Source organism: Carassius auratus, unplaced genomic scaffold (genome assembly GCF_003368295.1).
Source record: "Carassius auratus strain Wakin unplaced genomic scaffold, ASM336829v1 scaf_tig00056455, whole genome shotgun sequence".
In the NCBI taxonomy this organism is placed as follows: domain Eukaryota; kingdom Metazoa; phylum Chordata; class Actinopteri; order Cypriniformes; family Cyprinidae; genus Carassius; species Carassius auratus.
This window is the reverse complement of record NW_020527384.1, coordinates 1,452-14,758: the sequence shown is the minus strand read 5'-3', so window position 1 is coordinate 14,758 and position 13,307 is coordinate 1,452. Positions and strand designations below refer to the sequence as shown.

At 36.8% G+C, this 13,307-nt stretch overlaps 1 long non-coding RNA gene across 1 annotated transcript; it reads left to right on the top strand.

Annotated features, from left to right (window-relative positions):
• The first annotated feature begins 882 nt into the window (after positions 1-882).
• On the top strand, positions 883-2,582 carry LOC113090541 (uncharacterized). The gene is made up of 4 exons (XR_003287159.1): positions 883-1,215; positions 1,304-1,468; positions 1,642-1,769; positions 1,862-2,582. It is a non-coding gene; the product is annotated as an uncharacterized LOC113090541 (long non-coding RNA).
• The last annotated feature ends 10,725 nt before the right edge of the window (positions 2,583-13,307 follow it).

Sequence of the window (13,307 nt, the reverse complement as noted above, 5' to 3'; positions counted from 1 at the left end):
CCACTTTACACGCGATTTACACAAAAATTCGTTCTGCTCGTGTTTCATGAATGAGACCCATTGTGTGTAAATATTGTGCTTAACTGTTTACACAATGTCTGTGTTAAACACATTTAAGCAGTACATATTGAAATAAAATGCATATTTATTTTGTCTGAAGTCAAAGGGCGAGGTCTACTGTATTTATGTAGTTTATTTATTATGTTGCCAATATAAATAAGCATTTAAGCGCGCGGGGAGATAATACTGGATTGCAGGAATGTACATGCTGTGAGCTTCTGCGCAGTGACGTTTTTTTCAACCGTCGCTCCGACAGCCCTGTCAGATAATGCGACTCTGCCTCAGGTGAGTGAAAATAATTAAAATACATCTATAATAGTAAATATTTTCCCCATCTTGCTTAAGATTGTTTTGTGTTAGTTGTCCAAGTAGTTTTATTTTTAACTTTTATGTTGCCTCCATGGTTCCGTACTCCGTACATACACGGGAGGCCTGTAAACTAAATGTTGTCAATGGGCACGCAAGCTAGGGCATTTCGCGCGGTTTTTGTAAATATGTGTTGGCAGAATGGTACATATTTAGGGATAGACTTGAGTATGTTTTGAGCATGAACTCATTACCATTACCGTCCTTTTACATTTAAGTTACATTTCTGCAACTGTATTCTTTTGATTTTTTTTTTCTTTCCAGCTATCCATCTGGTACAGAAAAGTTGACACTAGTAAAGGAGATTGTGTCATTGTTCCCCTCATTAAGGATTTGACGAAAATGAGGGTCAGGTAAGGATATTTTTACATTATAAAGTGAATTACTTAGCAATGTGTATATAACCTGCTCAAGTATACTTGACTCCAACTTAGTTCTATTTTTGCATTACTCATGTCAGGAGCATTTTTTGATGGACCATCACACAGTAGATTTATAGAAATGAGACTATGGAACATCAGACGGAAGCTTCAACAGAGCCAGCGGATGTACAGTTTGAAATGTCGTCAGTGTACACAGCAACCATCTTTGTCAAGTCCAGATGAAACTGTGCCAAGTGATTGGTTGACCCTGATAAAGAGGATGCGACCATCACCAGAGAATTCATAATCAATAAAGACTACAGTTGACCAAACCTTCAGTTACCAAAAGAGATGGATAACGACAATATCCCCAACTGTTGCTGAAATCTTCAAGGAATATCACGGATTTCTTGACATGCCAGCCTTGGTAATAGACATGCTCAATGAAGAGAACTTTACACATACTTGTATTTCATAATTGTAATATTAATATTTTTTTTGTTTCTGTTTTTTAGCATTGAGGATGGACATAGAATTTTCCAAGCTCACAGATGGAAAAGAAAACTTGCTCATACGGAAATGGGAAGAGACCATAATTCCAAAGCTCAAGGAAGTAGCATCCTTGGAGAAGAAAAATGACATCAAACACTTTCTGGAGAAAGCTGACAATCAGCATGATGGTATGATTTTCTACCTCACTGTCTGTTGCATGTGCATACATTTCTAAACATAGTTTAAATAAGAAAAATAAATGTGAATTTTAACATTTGAATTCATGACAAAATAATAATTTCAAATAAAATTTGTTTTAATTTTCTCTTTTGCATGTGACCTGCATCTTCACTTCATCAAGATGAGTTGTGTTAAACTATGTTGAAGATCCTCATTCATCTTCTTCCACCCACGGCATCTGGGAGAAGTGTTGCTGGCATTTAATGCTGTGTGAACTCTGCAGTCTCATACCTGTTGGAGCAAGTGCCGGTATGCTTTTTACTGTGTTAGCTTGGGATCAAACAAAATTGTTTCTCATGCAGTAACATTTTTTGATGCTTTTCATTGTTTCATTTCTGTAGGCTGGTACCAACGTGACCTCCTTGCTCAGTGAATCCATGAAAGGTTCCCTCTAGGACATGGAGCCCAGTATGTAATTGTGGCAAAGAATGATTCTTTTGGCCTTCCACTTGATGTTGGAAGCCTGACCTGTTCTGTAGACAGACTTTCTCAAATTCTTCTGGCTGTGCAATCTTCAGTGTCCATGCCAACTGTCCTCTGTTTTCAAATTTATGAGTATTTTTTTTAAATGACTGTGCCAAATGCTTTCCCAGTTGTGATTGGATCTTTGTAGAAGGAAGAGCTTAAGACAGACTCATTTTGAGACTCACTTATACCAGTTCAATTCATGTTACGAATAATATCAGTTTTTTTGGGAACAACATACCGGACAAGATGCGTTCAGACTTTAAAAGAAGATAAAAGGGAAGAACCATTATTTGGTGAGGTTATACACATTATTCCCCAAAGTGAAAGAGAATGTGCACGTATGTTCTTGAGTTTTAAGAGTTAAATATTTTGATGAACACCTTTTTTCCTTCACTGTCATCAGAACTAAAGATTATGACATGGCAAAGCTGCCTGGTGACTTAATAGATTACAGACCTTTAGATATTGTATCATTTTGTGATCAGCAATATGTAACTCCTAAATACAAAATTTAGTTTTAAACATGTTAGTTGTTGAAACTGTTGAACACAATGTTTTGACCAGATTTGAAAATGAATTAATTTATTAAGATGAGCACCTTATGTGAATGCATAAACAGTAAGTGTGTAATGGTTATTTCTTTAACCCCTTAAGTGTCACCCCCCCTTTTTGGGGGTAGAGCTGAAAAGGGCATGTCCAGATTCAAATTAATGTAATTCTGGAACGGTTTGGAATATGAACCTAATTTTGGGCTCGTTTTTAAAAACACACTTGGAAGTTTCTTGTACATGTGAAAGAAGTTGAATAAAATGTAAAATAAAAAAGTTATAGGTGTTTAAGTTTGTTGTAATAAAAAATAATAATTTAATATTTATTTATATTTTATAAAAAAAAAAAAAAAAAGTATGTGTTGAATTTAATTTCATGTCAAATGAAAAGCCTAAAATCTAAAGAAGTTGTGTTCCAAATTTGACATTGATATCACAAAAAATTAGGTTTCTGTGTTATTTTTAGTTGCTATACCAACAATGTCCACTAGGTACTAGTCATAATCCTTGTATGAATTGTAATGGACGACTGATTTGATTTTTTTTATTCAAACAGCAATAAAACTTTCTAGATAGGTTGTAAATGATTTTTTAATCAAACATAGCTACTAGAGTGTTGTTACAGAAACTTCATACATGATCATGATCATATTATCACATCATATTATGATCATACATGAAATTGACATTCATTAAATTTTTTACTGAATACTTGCAACATCAATCATAGATATACAAATATACATATTCAATTTATTCTCAATTTTTTTTATAAAAACTAGAAAAGATGTTTTGTCTGAATTATTGGCAGCCAAAAAAATATAAGAAATATATACTTTCGTGATTGTATATGTATGTATCAGCTTTTTGTAACAAAAGGCAACTACTTTTTTTATTTTGCTAAATTTTCTTGTCACAAATTTATGAATTACTGTCACTACATAATTTTAAATATAAAACAGTGGTCAAATATAAAAATACAACCTCTAAGGTCTCCAATGATATATAGTTTGTCAAGATTAGTTTAGGTTTAGTATAGAATATTACGGTTTTAAATATGCAATGGCTTTGGGCCCACCGGTGGGCCAGTGACACTTAAGGAGTTAAATACGGTTTTCAGGTTCATTAAAAGTTTTTTTTTTCTGTATGAAAAAGAACATGTTGGTACTTGAGAAAAAGTTCAGAAAATTTGGTAATTTATATATTTGAAACTCTTTCATACATATTTGACGTTTTATTTGACTGTGCTTAACAGATGTGAGTTTTATAATATTTGATGAATGTTTTTTATAAATTTAGTTTTTATAATGTATGATGAATGTATTGAAATGCTCATTTCACAAGTTTATAGTCAGAATACTGTAGTAACAACATTTTAATGCATTAATTCCATGTTGAAAATGAAAACAAACAGTATGTGAGCAGTGTCTAATGGTTTCCTGTGAAATTACATACAGTATTGTTCAAAATAATAGCAGTACAATGTTACTAACCAGAATAATCAAGGTTTTTAGTATATTTTTTATTGCTACGTGGCAAACAAGTTACCAGTAAGTTCAGTAGATTGTCAGAAAACAAACAAGACCCAGCATTCATGATATGCACGCTCTTAAGGCTGTGCAATTGGGCAATTAGTTGAAAGGGGTGTGTTCAAAAAAATAGCAGTGTCTACCTTTGACTGTACAAACTCAAAACTATTTTGTACAAACATTTTTTTTTTCTGGGATTTAGCAATCCTGTGAATCACTAAACTAATATTTAGTTGTATGACCACAGTTTTTTAAAACTGCTTGACATCTGTGTGGCATGGAGTCAACCAACTTGTGGCACCTCTCAGCTGTTATTCCACTCCATGATTCTTTAACAACATTCCACAATTCATTCACATTTCTTGGTTTTGCTTCAGAAACAGCATTTTTGATATCACCCCACAAGTTCTCAATTGGATTAAGGTCTGGAGTTTACTAGTGTGTTTTGGGTCATTGTCTTGTTGAAACAACCATTTCAAGGGCATGTCCTCTTCAGCATAGGGCAACATGACCTCTTCAAGTATTTTAACATATGCAAACTGATCCATGATCCCTGGTATGCGATAAATAGGCCCAACACCATAGTAGGAGAAACATGCCCATATCATGATGCTTGCACCTCCATGCTTCACTGTCTTCACTGTGTACTGTGGCTTGAATTCAGAGTTTGGGGGTCGTCTCACAAACTGCCTGTGGCCCTTGGACCCAAAAAGAACAATTTTACTCTCATCAGTCCACAAAATGTTCCTCCATTTCTCTTTAGGCCAGTTGATGTGTTCTTTGGCAAATTGTAACCTCTTCTGCACATGCCTTTTTTTTAACAGAGGGACTTTGCGGGGGATTCTTGAAAATAGATTAGCTTCACACAGACGTCTTCTAACTGTCACAGTACTTACAGGTAACTCCAGACTGTCTTTGATCATCCTGGAGGTGATCATTGGCTGAGCCTTTGCCATTCTGGTTATTCTTCTATCCATTTTGATGGTTGTCTTCCGTTTTCTTCCACGTCTCTCTGGTTTTGCTCTCCATTTTAAGGCATTGGAGATCATTTTAGCTGAACAGCCTATCATTTTTTGCACCTCTTTATAGGTTTTCCCCTCTCTAATCAACTTTTTAATCAAAGTACGCTGTTCTTCTGAACAATGTCTTGAACGACCCATTTTCCTCAGCTTTCAAATGCATGTTCAACAAGTGTTGGCTTCATCCTTAAATAGGGGCCACCTGATTCACACCTGTTTCTTCACAAAATTGATGACCTCAGTGATTGAATGCCACACTGCTATTTTTTTGAACACACCCCTTTCAACTAATTCAACTAATTGCCCAATTGCACAGCCTTAAGAGCGTGCATATCATGAATGCTGGGTCTCATTTGTTTTCTGAGAATCTACTGAACCTACTGGTAACTTGTTTGCCACGTAGCAATAAAAAAATATACGAAAAACCTTGATTATTCTGGTTAGTCACATTGTACTGCTATTATTTTGAACAATACTGTAATAAACGTACAAAAAAATTATATTGATTTGACATTTGTAATAATTTTTATATGACCATATTAAACAATTGCTTAGTAACACACAGTTGTGTTACATACATACAAAAAGAACACATCAATGTGTTTACTTAAGCTGCACATTTATGTGTTACATTTTATAACACATTTTGTGTGTTGAATTTAACTCAACATGTGTTGTCCCTGAGCACACTCAGAACATGTGTTAAAAATAACACATGTTGTGTTGTTTTCAACACATTTGTTCTAAGAGTGTAGTAAAACACCTTAACAGTACAGTGTGTACATAACATTGAAACATTTAACACTAACATTACAGGTCACAAGCATGAGCATCTGACCTCAACTTAAAAAGTGCAGCTTAGCATACTACCTTCACAGTGTGTGTGAATATTTTGAAACCTCTTTAGTTAAACATCTCACTGATCCCACTAACTGACCAGTTTTTAAAGTGCAGCTTCACAGCAGGGCTATTTTGTGTGTATAAAATATAAACTTTTTTGCACACCAGAAAGTATGACCTGCAGCATAGTATAACACATTACAAGAACAAACCATTAGAACATCCTGAAAAATTCAACATTATGTCCAGTGTATAATGATGTTGAACAGACAAAGAAAACAGCTGTTCACAAGTGCAGAGTGACAGTCATGTCTGAGTGCCTAGGCGAGGAGCTTGTTTTTCAGAGTCATGAACTTGGGGCTTGGTTTTGGGCGCAGTGTCAAGTCCAACGAAAAGTCTTTGAAACACCTCAAATGTTTTGGAAACCTTGGATGGATACTCAAGATTAAGTGCATATGTCAACCCAAGCAGCAAGCAGCATGCTTTGGCCAGATTTCCAAGATTGGTAAGGACTGGTATTCCCTCAATGATTATTCCTACTGCATCTGGCTCATGGCAGACATAGATGCTCATATTCTTCATTTTCAGGTCCTCATGAACAGTGGTCTCTGCAGCCCCCTTTGAGATAAAAAATAAAGTATTTAAGACAAACAATCTCATTTCTTGATGAAAAACAAATACTACACCACTACCTGCTAAATGCTGGTTCAGTCAGTTCACAATTTAAACCTGTTCACCAGACTGACCCAAACCTGCTTTGAAACAATACTTACAAAGTAATCAGAGATGAGCTCTTGTCCACTCTCTCCCATATACTCAAAGAGGCATCTCAGAGTGACATCTCTCTTCTTCACTGCAGTGGCACTTGGGTCCTAGTTAATAGAACAATAATTAATAAATTATTTTTTGTTGTTAAATTCACTCCAACCATGTAATGCCATCATTACCCTAGGTCTGTAATAGTTTTTCTTTTTTATTTATTATAATAGATTAATAGTAATAACACTTGAGACAGTTTTTCTTCTAATTATTCTAATTAACAAAAAAAAACAAAAAAAACACCAAGATAGGCAAGATAACTGAAAAACAAACTACTAAATTGATTAATATTGTATCTTTTAACTTATTAACTACTTTTGACCCACCTGTATCAGTTCCATCATCAAGTTTTTGATGCGTTGACCAGTTGCTCCTCCCTTGGCACTAAAGAGCTCTAGGAGCTTTGGGGTGTGCTTGTCCAGCTGTGACATAAACGTTGCTTCCAGGGGAATCGCAGTACATCTTCGGAACTCCTCGTTTACCTGTAGGACAGCAAATGTTTGACTTTAAAAGATAAGCAACATCTGAACTTTATGCAAAGCAAAAAAGTGAGTACTATCTCATGTCAAAGTCACAATTTCCAAAAAGTTCACAGAAGTGATTAGTGTCAGGAAAAACCAAATGCTAAGTCACATACCTGGAATGGTTCAAAGAGGGCAGGCCATCTTTCCTTAAATTCTGCCACATCAGGAGATCGGGCAACCACTTCCTGTCTTCTCCAGCTGTATGTTCTGGCCATCATATTATTTGTGCTTCTGACAGAGTCCTTTGTCTGACGGGCAGCAATTAAGTCAAGTCTCAGATTCTCAAGGGTGTCATCTGTTTCACCATGTGGGTGTGAGGGCAAGTAATTCACCTCTGCCCTCTTTGGTTTCTTGACATTTTTAGCAGCTTTTCGCTCATCATTTGACTTGTTTCTCAGTGAGTTTATCAGGAGTTCAGTGCTTCCAAGGGCTTTCCGTTTTGTCCGGTAGTTTCCACACTTGTACTTTAGGCTTTGCTGCCACCCATAAATTCCATTGAAAGATCCGGGCTCCTTTAAGCAGGGATGCTTTGCAACTAGTGCCTCTGCCACTGCACATCTCTGGGCATCATTGGGGTAAGCTGTGTAGGAAAACATGGCTTCAGCCAGGCGCTCCAGGATGTCTGATTTGACACTTGGTGATGTCATTGTGGTGCCATCTCTTAAATAAATCTCATTTCCTTGTCTTAGGGCCAGTTCAGTGTTGTGTGAGAAGGTTGGAATGGGAAACACAGCAGGCCATGGGCTCTGCCTTTCAGAGGGTGAGGGACTCAGAATGTCGGTATCCACCGAGTTCGCACTGAGATTCGAACACTCACCTAAAGAGCTGACATCAGAGACATCAGGGGTGCTTTCCTGGGGAACAACCGTCAACGTCAATGCCAGTGGTGCATACACAACTTTAAGTGTGCATTTATCTTTCAGCTCATTGGTAGATGTTAGGGTGAAGAAGTCATCAAATTCCTCATCTTTGTATTGAAGACTTATATCTGTGGGGATGGAAAAATGTTCTTTGACAGCTGCAACCAACTCCTCCACAGTTGAGGGTATGCCACTGCTAAGAGTGAGTTTCTTGACTTCATGATCGATGAGGACCCGGAATCTCACAGTTTGCTCCATGTCTAAGAAGACAAAAGACAGAGAGCTATGTTAATCAACACTGGAGAGAGAGAGGTACAATGATACTCAACACTGGAGACAGATGTGGCGCTTCAATGTCACCATTTGCTTTCCTGCAACAATATAGGCAGACAGAGGACATAAATCAGTAAGGTGTCGTTGCTCAACAAGAGTTATGTGTTCGGTCTTCTCCAGATAATATCCACAATAGTGTTCATCATACCAGGATATCTGTCTTCTCACAATAAAATACACTCTTTCCCCGATAAGTGCAATTTGAAGAATCACTGCAAAATCAGGAAGACCTGCAGTAGAACCATAGGCCACAATCATGCCTTTTGAGTACCTTGTTCCCTGATAGGTGAACTTGGGACTGAGAAGGAGATATACGCCTGATTGACTCCTGAACATTTACATGTAGGACATCCACTGGAACTGATGTTACTCTTACAACACTAAGAGCTGGCAAAGGTGTTGTGGAATGAAGGTTGTGGCTTATCATAAGCTGGTGCTTCGTAGCCAGGGACTGGAGAATGTTCTTGAAGTTGCCAGTATGCCTTACAATCCGTTTAAACTGGCTGTGCTTTGCTTCGAACCGCATCGTCCAGAAAGCTATCACTGGTCCAAAAGCTTTTATCAATGCAGGATAGTGCTCTACAAAGTGGTGCTTCGGGATTAAATCTTCATTAGGGAACACTTCATGGAATCTGTGTCGGTGTTCAGAAATTTTGGAGTCAAGATATGCAATGCTTTCCTCATTATGGGCTGGACCCACAACAAGCTCAGTAATGTCTTTTAAAGACATCAGCAGAAGCCAGGCTGGATCATTCAAAGGTATCTTGTGCCCAATAATGAATGGCAACAGTCGTATGAGGGCCCAATTTTCATGCGCGTTTCCTCCAATCTTTTTTCTTGAGGAGAAGGTAGCAGGCACCGGCTGAGGAGAGTTAGTTTTGTCAGACCACTTATATGGAAACTGTGAAATTGCATTGTTAAGTTCACTAAATGTGAAATATTTCTTAGAAATGAAAACACTGAAGCACAGACCCAGTTCCAAGGGAACAATCCCTTCAAAAATGTCATGTAGTATGTCAGGTGGATAGCCAGTGACACAGTGGAAGTAGCTCAGATTTTCAGTCAATGGGCAAGCCTTTTTAATACCAAAACAGTGTGTCAAGGCAGGGTTTTCTTTGATAGTCAACACATGAGCTGCATGTGCTTCTTGGGTGCGAGCAGGAAATGCACCAGACCTCACCTCCTTTATCTGAAATTCTGATCGCTGTCCAAGACAAAATCTGCAAATGAATGGTCCAGAAAAATTTTCCACTAACCCACAAATTGAGTGTGCCCCAAGATTGTCTGCAGCAACACAAAACACACTTCCTTTCACATTTTGTCCAAACGAGGAAATGTAGATGCCATCACGCTCCAAGATAGCAATGTCTTTTAACAAAGGTGCAAGCACTTTCTCGTAGCCAAATCTTTTGATGTCCACTGCTTTACATAAAAGGGCCAAGTACACAGAGCTCAGAGTTGAGTGTGGAATGTTGCCAAACACCCAGTATACAGCTGTAATCTTATGCTTTTTTCTTGAAGTTCCCAGTGGATTGCAAATTTCAAAGTCATCAATGTACAGTACAAGTGTAATTCTTAGTTCTTCAGAATAAAAAAAATTATCTTTATAGATTGTACCATCTTGATATGATTCATATTTAGTAGATGACTTGTCCTTTTCTTTACTCAGAACCTTTTCTCTAATATCTTCTTTACCCAAAATGTGAATCAAAGATTTAAGAATTGGGATATACTGGAAACTTCTCTTCTCATTTGGTTCAAGGATATACTCAACAGGCTCAACAACTTGAAATTTTTCTTTATAATAAATCCGTCTCTTGAACGATGAGGATAGAGGACCAGCACTACTGAGTGCTGCACTTATTGGATTGGAATTGCACAATTCTTCCACCAAAGATGTAACAACATTGTCATCAATGGTTTGGTTATTTTTCATAAAATGTGAAACAATGATACTTTTAACTGATACGCGTCCAGAATTTGTTATGAAGTGAAGATCATCAACCAATTCATCAGTGCACCGAACTGAAACATTATGAACACTCTCTAATTTCAACAAGAGGGATGCTATATACTCTACAACTACATTGCTTTCTTCTTCCTCTTCATAGTGTGCATTAGTGCTACTGCCTTCATGATTAGCATCATTTTGGACATCATCCTCTACAGAGGCTTCAAAATCAAGTGCTTCCTCTAGTAACCCACAGATAATCCCTGGTTTGAAATCTTGTGATGTATGTGGAGTATGTTTCCTGTGTTTGTGTGTTGCAAACGTCCCATACACATTTGTTTGGTGATCACATCCTATGAAAACACACTTAACAGTCTCGTTATTCTTGAGATGATGACCTATGTGTTCAAAAAAATCCTTTTCATTGTGAAATCCAGGGTTTTGACACAAAGGGCAGGTAAATGAAAGACTTACTTGTGGTGAATTAAGGGATTTAGCTTCTGGGTGGTATCTTGAGAGGTGAGAGCGGAAGGAACTCCAGGATTTAAAAGAACATGGGCAATCTATATGAATACAAGGCAAGGCATGGCTGTGTCCAAAGGTCCCATGATGCAGTCTATAATGCTTTAAAATGTCACTCTTTCCTGGTACCACGGTGCTGCACAATTTACAGGGCCATCCCATCTGTCAATGGGGAGAGAAAAAAAATTAAGTTAGTAAGCCTTTTGAATACAAGTGTGATGAAATCCCCTTTATAAAATACACTTAAAATACAAGTGATGATTACCCTGCTGAACAAAACAAGAATGATTAACATTAGTTCATCGCAGAACTTATTTTAGAAAATAATCAGAAACCTTGTGTAAAAACCCCACTGAATGTTTGTAATATCATCATCACACAGCACCTACAAGCAGTTAACCAATTACAATATTGGGAGGAGGGATGTTAATATAAATAAATTAGTCAAAAAATCTTCTCACTTAAACAAATGGTTTTAAAATGCATCAACAAAATTCATATAAATATATCAAGAGACGGGTTAGACATCTGCACCCAATAACTACAGAGCAATACAAATATGAAATTAATGAGTTAACGTTAGGCCTATGTATAGAGTAACATATTACATTGTTAACATACATGTTACATAGAACATTGTTACATTGTGAGCGTACACTTTTGTGAAAGAGGAACTATGCCAGATATTTGCCTCAACTATGTTTTACCATAATTAAACAGCTTTGGACTAATTCACTCAGCTAACATTAGCTGTGGCTTCGAGTGTAACGTTAGCCCAGATAGCACAGGTATGTCGCGGGGACGTCTGTGCGATGTATGCTTTTGCATCTGGGAGACGTCGTTTTTAGGGCGTTTGCTCATCTGGAAGACGTCGCATAGACGTCTTTTTCCGATGTTCCAGCGATCTCCGGTAGACGTATTACAGACGTTTAATATTTGAATGTTACGTCTATTAGACATCTGATTTACATAGCATAGACGTCGTTCTTAATTGTACGATTTTATACGTTCCTTCATATTTCCTTTTATTGATCACAGCTTTAGTTACACTGATTATGCATGCGTCTTCACATATGAGAAAAGTATAATAACTAACCCCAAGTATTTTCCACTCAGAATGAAAGAACACAACATGCTGTTGAATGATTTATATCCTTTTATTAACAGTGAATGAAAATAAGCAGTCGTTTATGTTATTATTATTATTATTATTTTAATCCTGAACCAAACAAACAACAAAAAAGCAAGTTGACTAACAAGGCATTCTCCCTGGGGCCAAGCGGAGATAATCCTTAATGTGTTTTTCAGCCTCTGCTTCAGTTGGCGACGGAAGCACGGGATTCTTCATAGCTGCGCCTGCATGTTAAAAGGTAAAACTTAAATAAGTTTAACAAATAAAACTTTTTTCACTTATTGTTTAATTAAATCCTCAAAATATGTTTTTTTTTTTAAACTGGGCTCTTATGAATTTAGACAATGATAAGCGAACTATAAAAAATGATTGCAACATCCGTCCTTCCCTAAAGCTATAATGTCTGTATCAGTATCAATTAAATTATTAATTATTCTATTAGTTATGTAAGATAAATGCATGCCGATCCAAACAAATCCATTTAAGAATTATGCATTAACTGCGCAAAATAATGTAAAATAAGATATTTATTTAGTCTTATGTCTGTTTAATTGTTCATATGATCCCCATGCGAGTTATTAGCTGAGAATGATTAGCCTGCCTTAATATTATCTAATTAATATAGATAATTGATGTGCAATTAATGTTTGTCTGCTGTTTTAATGCCACTCAGCGTGATGTAGGCTAAAATAACATACAAGTAGAACGTTTCATGTCTGTGCTTTCTGTTTGATTGGTCACTGTTCATTTCCAGTGGTGCTGAAATTCTGCTTCAGTCATAAAAACTTTAAACTGGTACCGGTTTCAGGTTCTTTTAGAGTGACTCCCAGATTAGTGGAGACACAGCCTGAGTTGAATATTAATAATTTTATATTAAGTCTACTTCGAAAACTGGGCTGGTCAGATTCAAGGAATCGACTCTTTTGGAGTCGACTCCTCATCAGTACTGCGCATGTGCTTACAAATCATCACATCGACGCGCACGTGGAAGTGATCGCTGCGGGAAAACTGAGGTACGTAGCTAGATTCATTGTCATTAATATGTGTGGTGTATGTTTGATTTTATATAAAGTAAATTAAACAGATAAGTATTAGCTTAATATTGACGAATAGTTGTTTCTGTGGTTTAGTCAAGTGGCGGTAACAGCTGATTTTGTGGTTCATCAACAGTTCTTCGTCACTTAGCCTAACTGTTAATCGTAAAACAAAAGTTAACATTTCTAAAACGCTCTTGTGAGTATG